The sequence below is a fragment of the Mustela erminea genome, chromosome 10, assembly GCF_009829155.1.
Source record: "Mustela erminea isolate mMusErm1 chromosome 10, mMusErm1.Pri, whole genome shotgun sequence".
NCBI classification, from domain to species: domain Eukaryota; kingdom Metazoa; phylum Chordata; class Mammalia; order Carnivora; family Mustelidae; genus Mustela; species Mustela erminea.
This window is the reverse complement of record NC_045623.1, coordinates 45,490,500-45,509,886: the sequence shown is the minus strand read 5'-3', so window position 1 is coordinate 45,509,886 and position 19,387 is coordinate 45,490,500. Positions and strand designations below refer to the sequence as shown.

General features: G+C 34.6%; 1 protein-coding gene across 1 annotated transcript in view; it reads right to left on the bottom strand.

The window, feature by feature from the left end:
- Positions 1–19,387, bottom strand: part of PIGK (phosphatidylinositol glycan anchor biosynthesis class K) — a 123,297-nt gene that overhangs the window by 53,317 nt on the left and 50,593 nt on the right. The gene's annotated exons all lie outside the window — the stretch shown is intronic.

Below are 19,387 nucleotides of genomic sequence, written 5' to 3'. Positions count from 1 at the left end.
GCATTAGTTGGGACTTCTTGTACAGTGATGAGTTGATGAAATTATAGCATGCATCCTTATCTTGTCTGAATTGCACGGAGATGCTTCTAAAAATTCAGTCTTGGGCCACCTAGGTAGCTCAGCTGGTTAAGCGTTTGCCTTCTGCTCAGGTCATGGTCCCAGAGTTCGGGGACTGAGCACCGTGTTAGGCTCCCTGCTCAGCAGGGAGTCTCTTTCTCCCTCTCACTCGCTCTCTCTCTCAAAATAAAATAAAATCTTTTTAAAAATAATAAATAAATAAAGATTAATCTTAAGTATAATATTTGTTGTTGGCTTTAGATACATGGCCGTTATAAAGTCAAGGCAGCTCCCTTTTATTTCTAAGCCATTTTGCTTTTCATCATTATTGATTGATTAATTTCAGTCCAATGTTTTCTGTGTATCTACTGAAACAATTACAAAATAATTCTCATTTAGTGTAATGATAATCCTAAACCATCACTGCAATTTTAAGAACTTCTATTTGGTCAGGAAGTATTTTTATTTAAAATGTACTGGAATTAAATTTTATTAAAGATTTATACATTTGTGATCATAGGTGAGACTGGCTCTATACTTTTTTCATACTCTTCTTATCTAGTTTTGGTTTTAAAAGTAACTAGTTCCACTGAATGAGTGAGGTAGCGTGCTTGATTTTTTTTTTATTCTGTTCATAAATGTCAACTCAACATGTCTTTGGTAGATGTCAGAAGGAAAAACCATTTAAGCCTACTGTTTGCTGGCAGTGTGTTGGGAGAGGGTATATATGTTTTACAATTGGGCGGAAAAAAAGAGTAAGTTTGTTTTTTTACTTGAAGGGTTAACTCATTTCTTTTACTGACTTTTTCCCTAAATCCCCTCTAAATATTACTTTAGCCACATTCCAAGTGACTTTTGTGCCCTTCTATTGAAAACTTCTCATTTGGGGGTTTTGTTTTTAATTTAGTATGACCACCTATTCTTTCAAATGAGGTATTTGGTCTAATTGTATTTAATTTCTTAACTGATATAGCTGGATATATAACTACTATCTATTTTCTATTTCCCATCTATTTGATGTTCTTTTCCTTCCTTTCTTCTTTTGAATTAACCAAATATCTTATTAGTCCTTTTTTTCCTCTTTTAATGTGGTAATGATACATATATTTATCATTTTAGCAGTTACCTTGTATATCAGAACACCTAACTTCAACTTGTTAGTCTAATCAAACTGTTTACATTTACCATTTCTCCAGTAAGAATAGTATTTTACACTTCCACTTATCTGTTTTGCATTATTGTTATATATTTTAATTCTACAAATATTTTTTAACTCAACAAAATCTTTTTTTTTTTTTTTAAAGATTTTATTTATTTATTTGACAGAGAGAAATCACAAGTAGATGGAGAGACAGGCAGAGAGAGAGAGAGGGAAGCAGGCTCTCTGCCGAGCAGAGAGCCCGATGCGGGACCCGATCCCAGGACCCTGAGATCATGACCTGAGCCGAAGGCAGCGGCTTAAACCACTGAGCCACCCAGGCGCCCCAACAAAATCTTTTTATTTTGTCTCATCAATATGTGATTATTATAAATGATACACTTACCTATTCTATTTCTCTTCACTCCTTACTGAGTTTCTGTGTTTCCCTTTAAAATCATTTCATTTCTGGATGAAGAACTCCATGTATTTTTATTTTAGTTCAGGTGCACTGGCAACAAATCCTGTTTTATCTGTCTGAAAGCATCTTATTTCACCTTCATTTTTGGAAGATATTTTTGCTGTGTATGGAATTATAGATTAGAAGTTTTCTTCCTTTTAGCACTTTAAACATGTTATTCTATTGTTTTTGGTTTCTACTGTTTATGTCAGTATCAAAGGTAACATGTCTTTTCTTCTCTGGTGGACTTTAAAGATTTTTCTCTATGATTTGTCAGCATTCTACGATGTGTCAAGTTGTGGTTCATCCAGCTTAGGGTTAGCAGAATTAGCTGAATGTGTTTTGATGTATTTCATTAGTTTTGCTCATTATCTCTAACTATTGAATCTTTTCTATTTTCAATCTGTCCTCCAGTTTAAGACACTATACATAATGTATTATACTGAATCTACTGCTTCTGACTATCTTTTCTGTTTACTTCTTTCTCTGCTTCAGTTTGGATATTTTCTGTTGAATTGTCTTCAGGCACACTAATCCTATTTTCTGATGCATCCAATTTGACATTAAGCCATTCACTGAATTCTTTAGTTCAGATACTACCTTTTTCACATCTAGAATATTCACTGCATTGTTTTAGATATATTCATATTCTCTGGTATTTCCCTAACTTTTCATCTGTTTTCAAGAATTTTTCCCTTTTTTCTTGAACATATTAAAAACGTGGTTTATTTAATATGAACTTACAAGATTCTTATCTACTAACTCCAAGTTCTGGATCACTTCTTGGTCCACTTCTCTATCATGTTTTATTTTTGTTTTACTCTTGGTAAATGGTTATAATATACTGTCTTGTATGTATCCAGTAATTTCTCATTGATTGTGCATAGGAAATTATATATTGATAAATAAAAACTTAAAAACCTATTGACAATCCTATTTCCCATCTGTAAAGATCCACACTTTCCTCTGCTGGGCAGCTAGAGAGTGAGGGTCTGATCACTTCCATTCAACCAGAGAGACTGAACTGAATTCCGACTGCCTTACAATTTTAGTAAGACTCATTTACCTTTAATTTGCCCCCATTCTTATGATAAGGACCTTCAATGTTCAAACTGAAGCCTGCAGGTCTTTGTCACCTCAATACAGATGGATTGCAGAAAATGCCACTATGCTTTTCAAAGGTTTCTGGTTTAGATTTTTGTCCTGTTGTCCTGTGTAGCTTCAGAATTAGGCACACTAGGCTCACCAAACTGCCGAAAGTTGTACTGTTCACTGTCCCCATTACCGACCCTTATCAGAGGCCAAACCCAGCCAGATTTCTCCAGTGCAGAGGTGAACAACTTTTTCCTGTAAAGGGCCAGAGAATATTTTAAGCTTTTGGGCCATACAATCTCTGTCACAACTACCCAACTTTGCCATTTAAAGCATGAAAGCAGCTATAGACAATATCTAAACGAATGAAGGAACAAATATGGCTATTTTCTGATAAAACTTTATTTACAAAAACAGGCAGCAGGCCAGGTAAGGCAAATGGACTATAGTTTGCCAATTTCTGTTCTTGCTGCATCTAGAATCAGTAAGTATACCCAAAAGGAAAAATAATTACAAATTGTGTGTAAAGGCACCGTCCCCATAACTGGCAATCCTCAGCTGGTATGTTCTTAGGGAATTCTCACCCTGAAGACCTTTATTTCCTCCGAATTACAAGACTAGTAAATTCAGCCCTGGTTTTCAGAGGTTTCCTGCTGAGCAACAGCTTTCCTTCAGTTTCAGAATTTGGCAAATATTTTGAAAGGGAAACTGGTCATGTGACTGAGGCAAATATCTTAAAAGGGAAACTGGTTTTGTGCTTGAACGACAACTGTGTTACTCTAGCCTCACACAATCACCAAAAATTCCACTGATTTCTCTGTCTACAAGCAATGACCCAACTTCTTGGACCAACTCAGATTCTCAACTTTTGACCTATTCCCAAAATCAGTAAATTAACCCAGTGTAAAAGTAGCTACAGATTTTGAGGTCACCTCTGAGAAGTTTTCCCAAATCTGGATTTTTAGCTTCTTGGTCCTCATTGCTTCTGTACTTCTCTGATGTCTTTAAAAATGTTATTTTGGGGGGCACCTGGGTGGCTCAGTTGTTAAGCATCTGCCTTTGGCTCAGGTACGATCCTAACGTGCATCCTGGGATCAAGCCCCACATCGGGCTCCCTGCTTGGCGGGAAGCCTGCTTCTCCTTCTCCTGCTTCCGCTGCTTGTATTCCCTCTCTCACTAGCTCTCTTTGTCAAATTAAAAATAAAATCTTTTAAAAATGTTATTTTGTCTATCTTTTCTAGTTGTTCTTGGTGGGATCACATAAGGCTGTTGCAAATTACTTCATCCTATCCAGAATCAGAAACTGTATCCTACTACTTTTGATGTTTAGTATTTTCATTATTACTCATTTCTAAGAGTTTTTAAAATTTCCACTGACATTTTATTTATTCTAAAAATTACTCAAAATGTGTTTTAGAACTTCCACAGATATATATTTTAAACAATTATTTTTTTGCTATTGATTGTAACAATGATGTGGTGATCAGAAAGAAAAAAGTTCAAAAGATTCTAACACTTTATAGTTTTTAAGAATGCTTGTTTGACCAACTATGGGTCAATTTTTTTTTTTTTAAGATTTTATTTATCTATTTGACAAAGAGACACAGTGAGAGAGGGAACACACGCAGGGGGCAGTGGAAGAGGGAGAAGCAGGCTTCCCACAAAGCAGGGAGCCCAATGCGGGGCTCCATCCCAGAAACCTGGGATCAAGACCAGAGCCAAAGGCAGACACTTAACAACTGAACCACCCAGGCGCCCCCATGGGTCAATTTTTAAAAATATTACATTTGGGCTTGAGAAGAATGTTTACTCTCTAACTGTTGAATCTACCAGATCAAGCTTATTAATCATGTTGTTCATATTCTAATTTAAAAACATTTGGGGAAATTTTTTTTATCAATTTCTGAAAAAAGGTTTCTGATAATGTGATACTGAAAATCTTTTACAATGGTGAGTTTATCAAATTCTTAAGTATGTAAATTTAAAAAATATTATAGTTCTGTTATTAGGTATTGCAGTTAACATGTTCTCCCTAATGAGTTAAACTTTTAACCATTAGTTACCCTCTTTATGCTTGCAAATGCCTTTTCCTTAAGTCTATTTTTCTGATATTTACATAAATGTAAGGTTTTTTTTTTGTTAGCAGTTGCCCAGTAATTCTTTTATTTTCAGATATTTAATGTCATTATATTTTCTGCCTGTAGTTAGAGTTGTTTTTATCCTAATATTATGATCTGTTTTTAACTAAAACTCATTTATTTAAATGTATTCTTATAAGCAGCATAACTGTAATTATTTGTTTTCTTACTTTGTAATTTCTATTTTTCTGGTCTTCTCTTGTTTCACCTTCCACTCCTTTGCAGCTTAATTGATTTTTTTAATTCCATTTCTTCTTCTGTACTCTATCTTATTTCCTCTATTTCTATTAATTTAGTGGTCATTCTCAAAGTAAAATGCATACCTACCTTACTATCTAAAGCTATTAAAACTTACTACTCTTCTCCCCCTTGAAAAAAACCTCAGAATACTTTAAAACCCATCACTTTCTCCTCTCCTTACGTATTATTATTGTTAAATACATTAGTGCTTTGATTTATCTTATTTACCCAATTGTCATCTTTATTGTCATCATAATGATAAATCATACTCAATTTTTGTTAAATCTCCTACCATTTTTACTAATCAATAAGCTCAGCATTCTTCCTTCCACTCAGACTTCTCCAGCTCCTTGGCCTTCTTCAAGAAGCACATCTGCTTTAGATATTGTTTATGTGTATTGATTCAAATTACTCTCAGTTTCTATATGTTTGAAAATGTTCTTATTTGTTCATTCTTTAACCATAGTTTAGCTGGGAAATCAATTTTAAGCTGTGTTATTTTTTTGAGCCTAACTACCCACAAATAGACCCACTGCTTTTTGTCCTTACTCTCACAGAAAGCCATTCTAATTCAAAACTCAAGATTTCTAATATCAGGAATTATCATTTCGGGGAGCCTCACCTTCCACATTTACTTACCCCTTGGATTTTAGCTTCTTATACATACTCCTCAAAAGATTTTCCTATCACTGAGGAAAGTGGAGCTGCCTAGTGGGAGCCACTATTCAGCAATGGGCTTTTATATACTTTCTGTCTCAGAGATAAAAGGGCCTGCAGCAAGATAAAGCATGGTTCCTTTAAAGGCATGCATGGATTAGGGTGTACCTGGACACATCACTGGTTGGCTTTAGGAGAAGGATTCAACTCACTGATACTTTTTATAGTAAGTCTAAGTAGGCCTAGAAAAAAAGGGAGAAAAGAATCTGAGCTTGTTGCCAAATTCCTAGGGAAGCTGCATTTTTGGAACACCAATTGCTACTACCTAGAAACAGTATATACAAAACTGAACCTGTGCAGCATCTCCACAGAATAAGGAAATACCACCAGTTCTAGCTCAATCTGGAAAAAGCCAGAAATGCCTTCCAACACAAACTGTGTTGTTTCCATGCAACTACTTTTTCTGTAGTCTTGTAGCTTTCCTATGTATTTAAAAGCGTGTTTTTTGTAGTTTTGTAGGTTTTTTTGTAATTTACTGAGCATCTCAGTATTTTATAACATCAGTTTTTTCAGAAAAATGCAGTCAGCAACAATTCTGAAACTGAAATCAATTGATTGTTCTTTATTATTAACTTCAAACCACCTTTCTAACTCATTTATATTCATTTCTTATTCTGAGGAAAGTGAAATGTATCTAATTCTGAATATTACAGGATATTCTTTTATTGAGAAATGTTTCCTTCTGATGAAATTTCAAACTCTGAATGCCAAAGGCCATTAAAGTCAAGTTGTATTTTTACATCTAAGGCAAAATGGGATTTCTCATATTCAAAGCCAACTCTGGCACCTTTCATGTACTCTTTATTACTAGAAGTTACCTAATTTCTGGATATTCAAGGTTTTATTATGCCTAATTTTCAACAAGTTAGAAAGAAAAAAAAAAAACTACCCATAACACTGAAGTCATACAAGATATATTTTAATTCTTTTCTATGACTGAGAAGACATATTACAGTGTTTTAGCATACTAAAAAGAAATCACTATGAAAAATTTTTTAAAGCATAAATTAGAGCTCTCCCAATTATTTGATACTAAATTTAAATGTCCTCGTCATGTTTATGCAAAGCAATTAAAACAGTCAACAACTCCTTGTATTGGAAGCAACAGAAACTGAGGGAGTATTTCTAGGCCACATATTGCTAATATTCTTAATTGTCTCACCATAAAGCTCATTAGTACCTATCTTAGTACCTTATAGCAAAAGTGCAAAAGACTATCCTACAGCATGCAGTCCTTAAGTCACCTAACAGAAAGGTAAAATACTATCTCAATATACACACACTTAATATTCATATATTTGGTATAAGAATAAACATTTAGAGGCGCCTGGGTGGCTCAGTGGGTTAAAGCCTCTGCCTTCGGCTCAGGTCATGATCCCAGGGTCCTGGAATCAAGCCCCTGCATTGGGCTCTCTGCTCAGCAGGGAGCCTGCTTCCTCCTCTCTCTCTGTCTGCTTCTCTGACTACTTGTGATCTCTGTCAAATAAATAAATAAAATCTTAAAAAAAAAAGAATAAACATTTGAAAAAACTAGATATACTAATTTTAATTCAAATCAGCTTAAACTGCTTACCAAGTATCTGAATCTCTTACTATTATTCATACCCATTAAACTAGGTCCACTACTACTCAGTGTGAAGAAAAGTAATTCTCAGCCAGCATCCACACTCACGATCAGGTGACAAATTCACATATTTTGAGATCATATCCTTTGAACTCTTCTATTTCATTAATTTTCATTTGTTTTTCACTTTTGAGAAATCATACTAGAAAACATCAGTCAACATTAGAAGCTGATCCCAATAGAAGAAGAACAAAGAAAGACACTTAATATCGAAGTTAGAATGAGGTTGATCAATCTCACTGAAAAAAAATTCTATAACAATATGTGTGCTTTCTCTGGCATAAGTGCTTTCAGAATAATATGTGACAATTTCATAGACAAAGAAAGGACAAAGTCCAGACTATCACTGAGTATGACAAGAAGTTTATATACCTGAATCTCAAACAAAAATGGAGAAATAACAGAACTGGTCACTGTTAGATAGATTAATGTTGTCTGAAGCTCAAATGAAAATTATTAATGTTTGTTTCATGAAGAAACATAATACATTCCCTTTCTCACATAAATATTTAATTACTATTTATACTACCAAGACAAAATCAAATGTTTTCCATTTCCTATTTTTTATTTTTATGAGAAATTAATTTTGAAATCAGCATTTTTTATTACCTGCTACCTTACAGGAATTTATCTACTAAATATACAGAAAATGCATACATACATATATACACACGCACACAGATAGTTTAGGGGCACCTGGGTGGCTTAGTCAGTTAAGTAAGTGTCTACTCAGGTCATGATCTCAAGAGTTGTGAGATGGAGTCCCATGTCAGGCTCTACACTGGGCATGGAGCCTGCTTAAGATTCTCTCTTTCACTTTCCCTCTATCCACTCCCTCTAAAAAATGAAAAAAGAAAAATATACTTTGAATAATATTTATTATATTAGTTTAATAAAAACAAATGATTTAGGTACATTTTTGGCTTTATTTTAAAAAATAATTATGAAATCTCTAATTACCAATTAATTATCCCTGAGAAAATAATAATATTCTAATAAATTTAACAGCCATGCCCCCATATTGCTATCAGTTATGAAGAATATTGCTGGCAAAGAACTCACAGCCCTGGTTTCTTACCAGTCATTTTCCCCACACAGTAAAATCTATACAGTTTAACACTAACATTATCAAATCAGAATGAGTGTTCTAAAAGACTGATAGGCTACAACAATGAGCTAATATTTACTAGATAATTATTGTTAAGATAAAAACACAATGAAATAAGCATAAAGTACTGAAATAGAGTTGTTGTTGTTTTTTAATCAATTACAGGTGTGCCTGGGTGGCTCAGTCGGTTAAGCATCTGCCTTTAACTGGGGTCATAATCCCAGGTCCTAGGATCCAGCCCCGCATCAGGCTCCTTGTTCAGTGGGGAACCTGCTTCTCCTTCTCCCTCTGCCTGCTCTCCCCCTGCTTGTGCTCCCTCTCCCTCTCTCTCTCTTTCTGTGTCAAATAAATAAATAAATAAATAAAATATTTTGAAAAAACCAATTACACAAATATGGGAAGACCAAGCTAACAATAATTCCTGCCAATGAGCAATATGTAGCCTGCCTGATAAAAATACAAACCAAGCCACACAAACAGTGCTCTATAGTACAGCAAATAAAGATGATAACAATCCCACTTTACCTTCTGCACTGGGAGAGAGACATCAGTATGGCTGCCCTGAGTTTTACATGCTATACTCTTAAAAAAGGCACTGACAAAGTATGCTCATTTTTATACACATTATCCCCAATTTTCACAAAAACTCTGGAGCAACAGAGTAGATCACCTTTTCAGAGATAAAATACCCGAGTTTCAGAGAGATTAAATAATGTGCCTGAAGACAAAAGCAGAGAACTAAATCAGAATTTGAATGCAAGTCCATTCACCTCCATACTCTTTCTACTACATCAGTTTGCCTTAAAGGTTCCTTCTAGCATTAAAAGGTACAATTGGCAATACTTCACCTGTAGAATACTTGAAGACCAGGTAACAAGGCTTACCATGATTTCAATAAAAATGGCAATTTCTGAAATGGGGATCACAGATTTATATTATTAATATAAATGTCTTCTGCCTCTTGCTTTTACCTACTAGCCACACCCTAAAGTGTTATATATAAAACAATTTTTAAAATATTGAATCCAGTTTTTCCCACTGATCAATTATAAATGAAAACTGCTCTATCTCTATTACTAATTAATCATAACTGATCTTCAAATACATCTTAAGATTTTTATGACCCCTCAATTTCTTAAAGAATTTCTTTTCTTTTTTTTTAAGATTTTATTTATTTATTTGACAGACAGAGATCACAAGCAGGCAGAGAGAGGAGGAAACAGGCTCCCTGCTGAGCAGAGAGCCCAATGTAGGCTTGATCCCAGGATCCTGGGATCATGACCTGAGCTGAAGGCAGAATATTTAACCCACTGAGCTACCCAGGTGCCCCTTAAAGAATTTCTTGATAAAGTATTTAATCATATACTAGAAATATGCCAGAACAGTAGCAATTCAAAAAGACCTTTTATTTACCTATTTTTTAAAAATTCAATGTTATTAAACCAAGACAACTTACATATAGAGAAAATTTTTATCATCCTTTTTTAAACCTGAAATTCAATATCAAGTCTTTTTCTCCTGTCACTGGTATGAAGAAACAATATCATAATTTATTTGAAGATTAAAAACTACCCCAATCTTCAGCATTAAAAAAATAAAACTGTTCTATACATAATTCTACTGCCATCTTCTGGTAAAAAACAAATTCCGAATTCTCTGTAGTACTCCAAATAAGAAACCCATAGTTATAAAATAAGTACTTTCTAGTACTAGATTAATAAAAGTAGAATAGATAATTTTTGCAAATGGTAAAAAATACATTAAAAATAGAATTCCAGCAATAATTCTTATCAATATTTGTGATATGTTCTCTCACTTTATTATATTTGAGCACAGAACTAAGAACTTTATAAGAAAAATAAAAATTAACTCTCTTAATAACCTTATAAAGTGGAGTTATTATTCCCATTAACAGATAAGGAAATTGAGAATCAAAGAACTCATGTGGTCTGTCCACAGTACAAACAGGACAAATGTTCTAAATTCAGGAGCTGACTGATTCCAATGAATTGACTGGAATTGGTTATTATGCTATAATATCCTCTATTCAGACAACAGACATTAAGTTGATTTAACTCATTTAAGACTCTAAAGCTTAATTTAGTGGAATACAGCAACAATATTACAATTCATAAGGAGACCAAGAGAGTCGCAGAACATAGAATCAAAGAGTTAAACCTTTAAGATCCCACAATCTATTTTCCCAAAGTAATTCATAACCTTATTCCCTAGCCAGCCTGACAGATTAAGTTCTAATGTTCTATTTTATTTTATCTCATTTTTATTTTTTAGATTATTTATTTATTTATCTATTTGAGAGTGAGAGAAATAGAGAGCAGCATGAGTAGAGAACACGCGTATAGGGAGAAGCAGGCTCCCCACTGAGCAGAGAGCCCTTTGTGGGGCTCAATCCCAGGACCCTGAGATCATGTCTGGAGCCGAAGGCAGACACTTAACTGACTGAGCCACCCAGGAGCCCCTAATGTTCTATTTTATAAATGATACTATAGCATTTAAAAATTTTTTCAATTTACCTTTTTTAGGTCCTATATGTTTAGTGTTTAAATTAAAATTAACTTTGTTTTGATCAGTTTTAAACATTAATAAACATTAGCTGGAAATTAGTATCCCTAGGAAACATAGTATTTATTCATTTCTATTCAGAGAAGTTTTATTTACACAAAGAGATACAATACTATATTCTGCTATATACCTATACACCGGTTTCTTAAAAGTCATAAACCAACTCAATGGATGTTTTTGTTTAATTGTAGGTAGTCAAATAAATTGCTTAAAAAAAACTATCCATGGAATGATCAACATATTATTTAAAACTATAACAATGGGGCACCTGGGTGGCTCAGTGGGTTAAGCCTCTGCCTTTGGCTCAGGTCATGATCTCGGGGTCCTGGGATCGAGCCCCATGTCGGGCTCCCTGCTCAGCGGGGACCCTGCTTCCCCCTCTCTCTCTGCCTGCCTCTCTGACTACTTGTGATCTCTGTCTGTCAAGTAAATAAATAAAATCTTTTAAAAAAATAAAATAAAATTATAACAATAAAAACTTTAATGTATGCAAACTGACAAGAAGAATAATTAAATTACCAGTTTTGTCTTTATAAATCAAATAATCGCATCTAATTTATGCTCTGAAATTCTAATTTAATGAGTTCCTGAACGACTGTAGTGACTAACAACTATAAATAACAACATAAAATAAATGGGCCAATAAGATGCTTACGATAATATAGAATCATATTAATGACTAAGTTAATCACTTTGAAAAAATATACTGGTATGCAGAATGGCGGAAAGAAATCCTGTCTGCTTGAACCATTTTGATAAACCTATGGTTCATAAGGTTTCATAATCATCTTATAATTTCTATGAGCAATATTCAGTGAATTGTTTGATCACAAAGTTTCACATTCTTCAGTCTATTTTGCCCAGCTCCAAAACAGATGACTCTACTAAATATGTATATTTAAATTTTCATTTGATTTCCTAGTAAACATAATAGAGACTAGAATTCATGTAATATAAGAAATACTAAAATAGGTCCTTTATATTTCCATATAAATTTTGGAATCATTTTGTCAATCTCTACAAAAAAGCCTGCTAGAATTTTGACTGGGTTTGATTTGATCAACACCCAAATTCAATGAGATTCCAGAATACAGTCAATACAAAATTTAATTAGGGCGCCTGGGTAGCCCAGTTGGTTAAGCGTCTACCTTTGGATCAGGTTGAGATTGATCACACATCAGGCTCCCTACTCAGCTGGGAATCTGCTTTTGCCTCTGCCCCTCTCCCCTGCTCGTGTTTTCACTCTCTCTCAAAAATAAATAAATAAACAAACAAATAAATAAATAAATTTTTAAATATAAAAATTGTCCTTCTGTAGTTAAGCAACAAATGAAAAGTAAATTTTTAAAATATCATTTAAAACAGCATCAGAAACAAAGACAGCTAGGAATAAATTTAATGAAAGTGGTAGAAAACATCTACACAGAAACTGTTAAATAATACAGACAGAAACTATAGGAATTCTAAATAAATGTAGAGGTATGTTTAGGGATCAGAGGATTCAATATTGTTAAGGTATCCACACTCATCAAATTAATGTAGTGTCAATCCAATCCCAAACAAAATCTTAGCAGTTTTTTTTTTTTTTTTAAAGAAACTGACAAACCTGGGTGGCTCAGTGGGTTAAACATCCAACTCTTGGGCGCCTGGGTGGCTCAGTGGGTTAAGGCTCCGTCTTCGGCTTAGATCATGATCTCAGGGTCCTGGGATGGAGGCCCACATCCAGCTCTCTGCTCAGCAGGGAGCCTGCTACCCACCCCCTCCCCGTCTTTGCCTGCCTCTCTGCCTACTTGCAGTCTCTCTCTCTCTCTATCAAATAAATAAATAAAATATTTTTTTAAAAAGCCAACTCTTGACTTTGGCTCAGGTTGAGATTGAGCCCTACATTGGGCTCTGCTCTGGGCAAGGCCTGCTTAAGATTCTTTCTCTCCCTCTCCTTCTGTCCTTCCCCCACTCACTTACAAATAAGAAACTGACAAACTGGTTCTAAAATTTACATGGAAACACAAAGGGTCTAGAATAGTCAAAAGAACCTTGAAAAACTGGTTGTATGGTGTATATAAACTGATGTCAAAACTTAGTGTAAAGATATGTAGTTCAATACAACAGAATAGAGCCTAGAAATAGACTCACATATATGGTGATTAGGTGACTTTTTACAAAGATGCCACTATAATCCAGTAAGGAATTCAATCTTTTCAATACATGGTGCTGGAATAACTGGATATATGTATGGAAAAAATGAACTCAACTCCTGTTTAACACTCCACTCGAAACTTAAAAGTAAAGCATAGCCTAAACATAAAAGCTAATACTACTACTAATAATAATATAAAATAATAATAATACTATAAAACTTCTAGAAGAAAATAAAATAAAGTCTTTGTGACCTTGAATTAGATTAAGAATCCTTGCATGAAGGACATTAAGCATAAAAGAAAATATTGATAAATGAATTTCATCAACATTAAATCTCTTGTTCTTCAAAAGATATAAAGGATAGAAAAGGAAAGACAAAGACTAAGAAAAACATTTGCAATTCATGTATCTGACAAAAAAACTTGTATCCAAAATGTGCAAAGAAATCTTATAATTAGGAAGAAAGCAAATACCCAATTTTTCAAAACTCAGCAGACTTGAACAGACACTTCGTGAAAAAATGAATTACTAATAAGCACATGGAATGATGCTCAACATCCTCAGTCATTAGGGACATGCAAATTAAAATCATAATGATATTTCTACTACCTACTAGAAGAGTTAAAATTAAAAAGACAATACCATGTATAATTAAGAATGTTGAACATTATTTGTAGGAATGCAAAATGGTACAGAGACTAATGGAAAATAGTTTGAAAGTTTCTTAGAAAGTTAAGCATGTGCTACCGTATGACCCAGCAAACCTCCTGATGGGTATTTCATTCAAGTAAAATGAAAACTTATGTTTGTATGTAATTGTTTATAGTGGCTTTATTTATAATTGCCAAAAACTGGTGGGCGAAAACAAACGTCTTTCCACTGGTGAATGGCTAACCTGAATCCCATCTATCTGTAGTCTGTGTTCCTCTTTATTGCTGAAGAGCATATAGCAATAAAGAGGAACACAAACTACGGATACATGTGACAACAGGGATGAACCTGAAATCTATTATGCTAATACAAGAAGCCAGACTCAAAAGGGTACGGAATATGATTCCATCTATATGACAGTTTGGAAGAGGTAAAACCATGGGAATAGAGAAGAGATCAGTGGTTTCCAGGGATATGAGTAAGGGCAGAAAGGGCATAAGGAAATTTCTTGTGGTGATGGATGAGCAAGGCGATTGATTATCTAGCTGTATACATTTGCCAAAACTCAGAACTATATACTAAAAAGGGTGATTTTACTGTAAATAAATTATACCTCAATTTTTAAAAATTCAAAACACTTTTTTTCAACAGTTGAACAAACTACAACTGCACACAATATAAATGAATTCCAAAAACACAGTATTAGGAAAAGAATCAAAACATAATGTTTAGGGATACACACTTAAGTGATATAAAATGAAAAGCAAGAAAGTAAATTCCATAAAAGTTCGGACAGTGTTTAACTTTGATAGGGAGTGAGAGGACAGAGATTGGGAAGGGCACAGGGGTTTGGGAGCTTCCAGCATTATTCTATTTCTTTTTCTGGTGGTTACATGAGAAGTAGAGTTTTGTGAAAATTCATTGAGCTATCATTTATATTTTATATGCTTTAAAAAGAAAGCAAGTCAAGTAGCTCAAGGTAAATTATAAGAGAATAAAATAAGAATATGTAGTTCTTAGAAGTATGAGGCATTCCTAGATACATATCGCTTCACCGTTTGTTAGATGTGTGACTTTAGGCAAGTTTCCTAACCTTCCTCAGCCACAGTTTACTCATTTAAAAAATGAGGAAATTATATCTGCCTCATAAAGTTATCATGTGAATTAAAATGAGATTAATATAAAGGCTATCTGCCTAGCTCTCAAGACCCTTTTGGGGGACTTATACACATAAGGTGGGTTCCCCAGAAGCCCTGATTTTGTGTCATACGACCCCACTACTGCCCAGCTGGACCAAAAGTGGATACCTGACCCAAGCTGGCTAATGATGATGACTCCAGGAAGCCTGGGATCGGGAATGAGCAAGTTCATTGTCTATCTGTGCTTTATCATCAACAGAAGAGATATAAATCTCTAGAGCAGTGATGTGTACACATTCTGCCCCACAAATGGCCAGAGCAGCAGCAGAAGAAAAGATTAAAACAACAGGGAGATGGAGAAAGTGCTGCCTCTGCTTCTGACTGACATCTGGTTCCTATTTCCAGGCCCTTCTTGGGGTCAGTCCCTGGGATCCATAAAACACAGAATTATCTGTATAACAAATATCCTTAAGGAAATAACATAGCTCAGGCTAGATCCCATTATTTACAACTAGCTAATGTGTTTCAGTTCTAGCTAATGTGTCATATAAAGCATGAAGCACATAGAAAGAGCTCAAAATATTATGACTGTGGCAGCAACTGTCTGATCTTTGATCTACCTGTGGTGGGGACTTGTTTATTAACAAGCCCTTGAAAGAGGCCTCTTCTGGTGTTCAAAACATAAACTGACCTTGAAGAGGCCATACTCTAACCCTCTGTTGGAGGTCTGTAAGAAATCTGTAGGAAAAAAGCCCAGTCTCAAATTTCCTGCTAGACTAAAAAAAAAATTCGGTTGCTAAAGACTGCCTCAAAAGAGAAAGAAATTCTAGTATAACAGTAAAATTACAGCAACAAAACATTCATAAATAGAATCAAGTGCCCAAATTTAGAGCCTAAAGCAAAAGTCAGACTAGGTAAGTTAATACTGTCCTGGATTCCCTTTTTTCTTGGGCAATGCCTACTAAACTTAGATTTCTACATTTTGTAACACTAAAATGTGTTTTGACATCCACAAGTTAGGGGCTCTTTCCTTCATACAGTAAGGGCACAAATCTGGTAATCTGAGTGATGCTAATATGGACTTATCACTAGATTCTAAAAAGCCCAACTCCTTCAGGAGCACAGGCTATTGTCTACCTATTTATTAAAAGCCAATATATGTATACTCAAATGAAGCACTGTAGAATCAAGTTACAAAAGCGAAACTTCCTGCAATCAATCCTTATTTTGTGCCATCTGTTCTTGCAAATAAATTAATCACACAACTACAAAGACACCTGCAGAAACAAAACAGTGTTGTCATTAACTTCATGACTGTACCTTACTCAATATCTGTTTCAGAAGACACATAACAATATCATATTATAATGTCAATTTTATGTACTAAGTAAGGTTCCCCATCATATCTGAGTTTAGTCTAGTATACTTTTGTATGCAAAATATGAAATATGAACAGTCTGAATGAACCAACTCCATTGTTTTCCTAACATGTAAATGGTAGTATTTTTTTTTTAATGGTAGTATTTTTAAAAGCATAACTGCCAATTTTAGTAATAGTGACTGTATTGACATTTTTCACCTAAGATCTGAAAAATATATATATATTCTAACCCATAATTTTCTTTCATTTTTTTTTTTTAATTTGACAGAAAGAGAGATCACAAGCAGGCAGAGAAGCAGGCAGAGAGGCAGGCAGAGAGAGGGGGAAGCAGGCTCACTGCTGAGCAGAGAACCCAATGTGGGACTCGATCCCAAGACCCTGAGATCATGACCTGAGCCGAAGGCAAAGGCTTAACCTACTCAGCTACCCAGGCACCCCAAAACCATAATTTTCTTAATAAAATATTTTTGTGGTATCTGGCCTCTCATGAATGTAATTTTCTCTAAACAAATATCTGATTGCCATTTTATTTGCATATAAATACCACCTACATACAACACTGCTAGCATCCACTTAAAAATTCCTGAATCATGCTGGAAACTTAATTCTCTTAAATTAACTGGATAACTTATACCAGGGATCACGAAACCATCTGTACACAATATTCTAAATAAAATTTATTTATAAACACTAGAGGGTGCTATAATTCAACTGTGCCTGGTGTCTGGCTCTGATGCTCAAAATTTTCTCCTCGATTAAAGATAAATTAAGATAATTTTCAGCACCAACAGTTTCTGCTCTGGAACTAATACATGCAGATAATTTATGAGACAAAATTCCACTCTTCCAGAATATATAATGAAACCCATCAGATTCCACTGAAATCATTTTTATGTATACTTACTGCATATTTAATATTGTGTTAAAAGGAGAGAAGAGAAAATAAGTCAGAAGAAGTATAAAGATGGTCCCAGGGGTGCCTAGGTGGCTCAGTGGATTAAAGCCTCTGCCTTCAGCTCAGGTCATGATCCCAGGGTCCTGGGATCAAGCCCCACATCGGGCTCTCTGCTTAGCGGCGAGCCTGCTTCCTCCTCTCTCTCTCTGCCTACCTCTCTGCCTGCTTGTGATCTCTCTCTGTCAAATAAATAAATAAAATCTTAAAAAAAAAAAAAAGATGGTCCCAGCCTTTTAAAGTAAATTAATGCAATGTTTATATGGTTAAGAGAAGATGCATCTTACAATCTCATAGGCTTAAATTCAAGGAAAATTACAAAATAAAATTGGTAAAAAATTATTTCAATTTTAGTTGCTAAGTATATTAAATTAGATTTAGCTATTTTACAAGGGCAATCTGAAATTCAGTATTTAAAATAACAAATAAGGGCACCTAGGTGGCTCAGTTGGTTAAGCATCTGCCTTCAGCTCAGGTCATGATCTCAGGGTCCTGGGATCGAGCTCAATGGAGAGTCTGCTTCTCCCTCTCCCTCTGTCTCCTACCTCCTGTTCATGCTCTGTTTCTCTCTCTCTCAAATAAATAAATAAAATCTTAAGAAATAAAATATAATAAAATAAAAAAAACTGATACTGCTGTAGAATGTCATCTGATGTCTTCTAAAAATGTCTTTTAAAAATTCTGAAGCCAAGAAAAAAAAAATAAAAATAAAAATCCTGAAGCCAATATCAATAGGAAATGGAAAAGAAAAGGTCCAAGGCTTTGAATATCCAGAATAGAATGATTAATAATAACATCAACTTTAAATCTTCAAAAAAGATGCATTTTGTGCTAGTTTTTTATCTCTAAAACATTTATAAGCTCAATTACACAAGTCTTTGAAATTTTCAAAACAGTGAGTAATTTATATTGCCAGTTACCAGTCCAGAAAAGTTCATAGGAGTATGAATTTCCAATAGATAGCATTAGATAATCACAAATAACACCACAGTTTAATGCTAGTAAAACACAACATCTGTTTCAAGAAAGAGGCTATAAAATGACACACTACTGAACCCTAACAAAGTATTTGCCTTTAAAAATGTTTACAGGAGAAAAATGTAAACGAAACATTACACATATTTCCAAAATTCACATACCCCAAATCAATTAATTTTTCTCAATCTCCCTTTCTCCCGGCTTTGCACTCTCTCATACACATCTGTACACACATCTACACATGTGTGCATGCACGCACACTCACTGCACACTCACACCATCTACTCCCCAAGAGAGGAGTATCGGGCGTATACCTCCCATCCTTTCCCTAATGAATTACCAAGAGCCCCCAAATAAACCAGAAACAGTGGCACCTATTGATGAGAGGGTCACTCCAAATTTACAATAGCTCCAGATAAATTGTTCCAGATTAACAGAATATAAAACTAGAGAAAAGCCAGAGATACCACTGACCCAAGCTCATAAACGACCCAGACTGTAGGAACCAAAATATATGGCAGTCAGAGAAGTAACCAGATTGCTGGAACCCACAGAAATTCTGAACATGGAAGCACTGTTTTATAGTCTGAAATATGTACTTGAAATATGACTTTTGGCACTTGCTTCCCTTTTTATGTTTATCTGTCTTACATCTGCCGGATTCCTAGGGCCCTTATTACACTCTAAACGCCCAGCTGCCAACTTCCTGATTCAATGTCACTTCAGGTAACCCATTTTACTGCAATATAAAGCATATATACTCATTAGAGTACTAATGTTTGAAACATTCACATATCTGCCCTTTCACGAAGGTCTTCTGAACTATTATACATACCTCCACTAATGAAAAGTATGGCTCTCAGCCAGTTACCAAGGAAGTTTTAGGCCTTTTGAGCAAGCCTCAAATCACTACTATGAACATTGTATTTTGGAACTACAACATAATCCTAATCATGATCGTAGCTTCCACCTAATATTTATAGCTTTTGC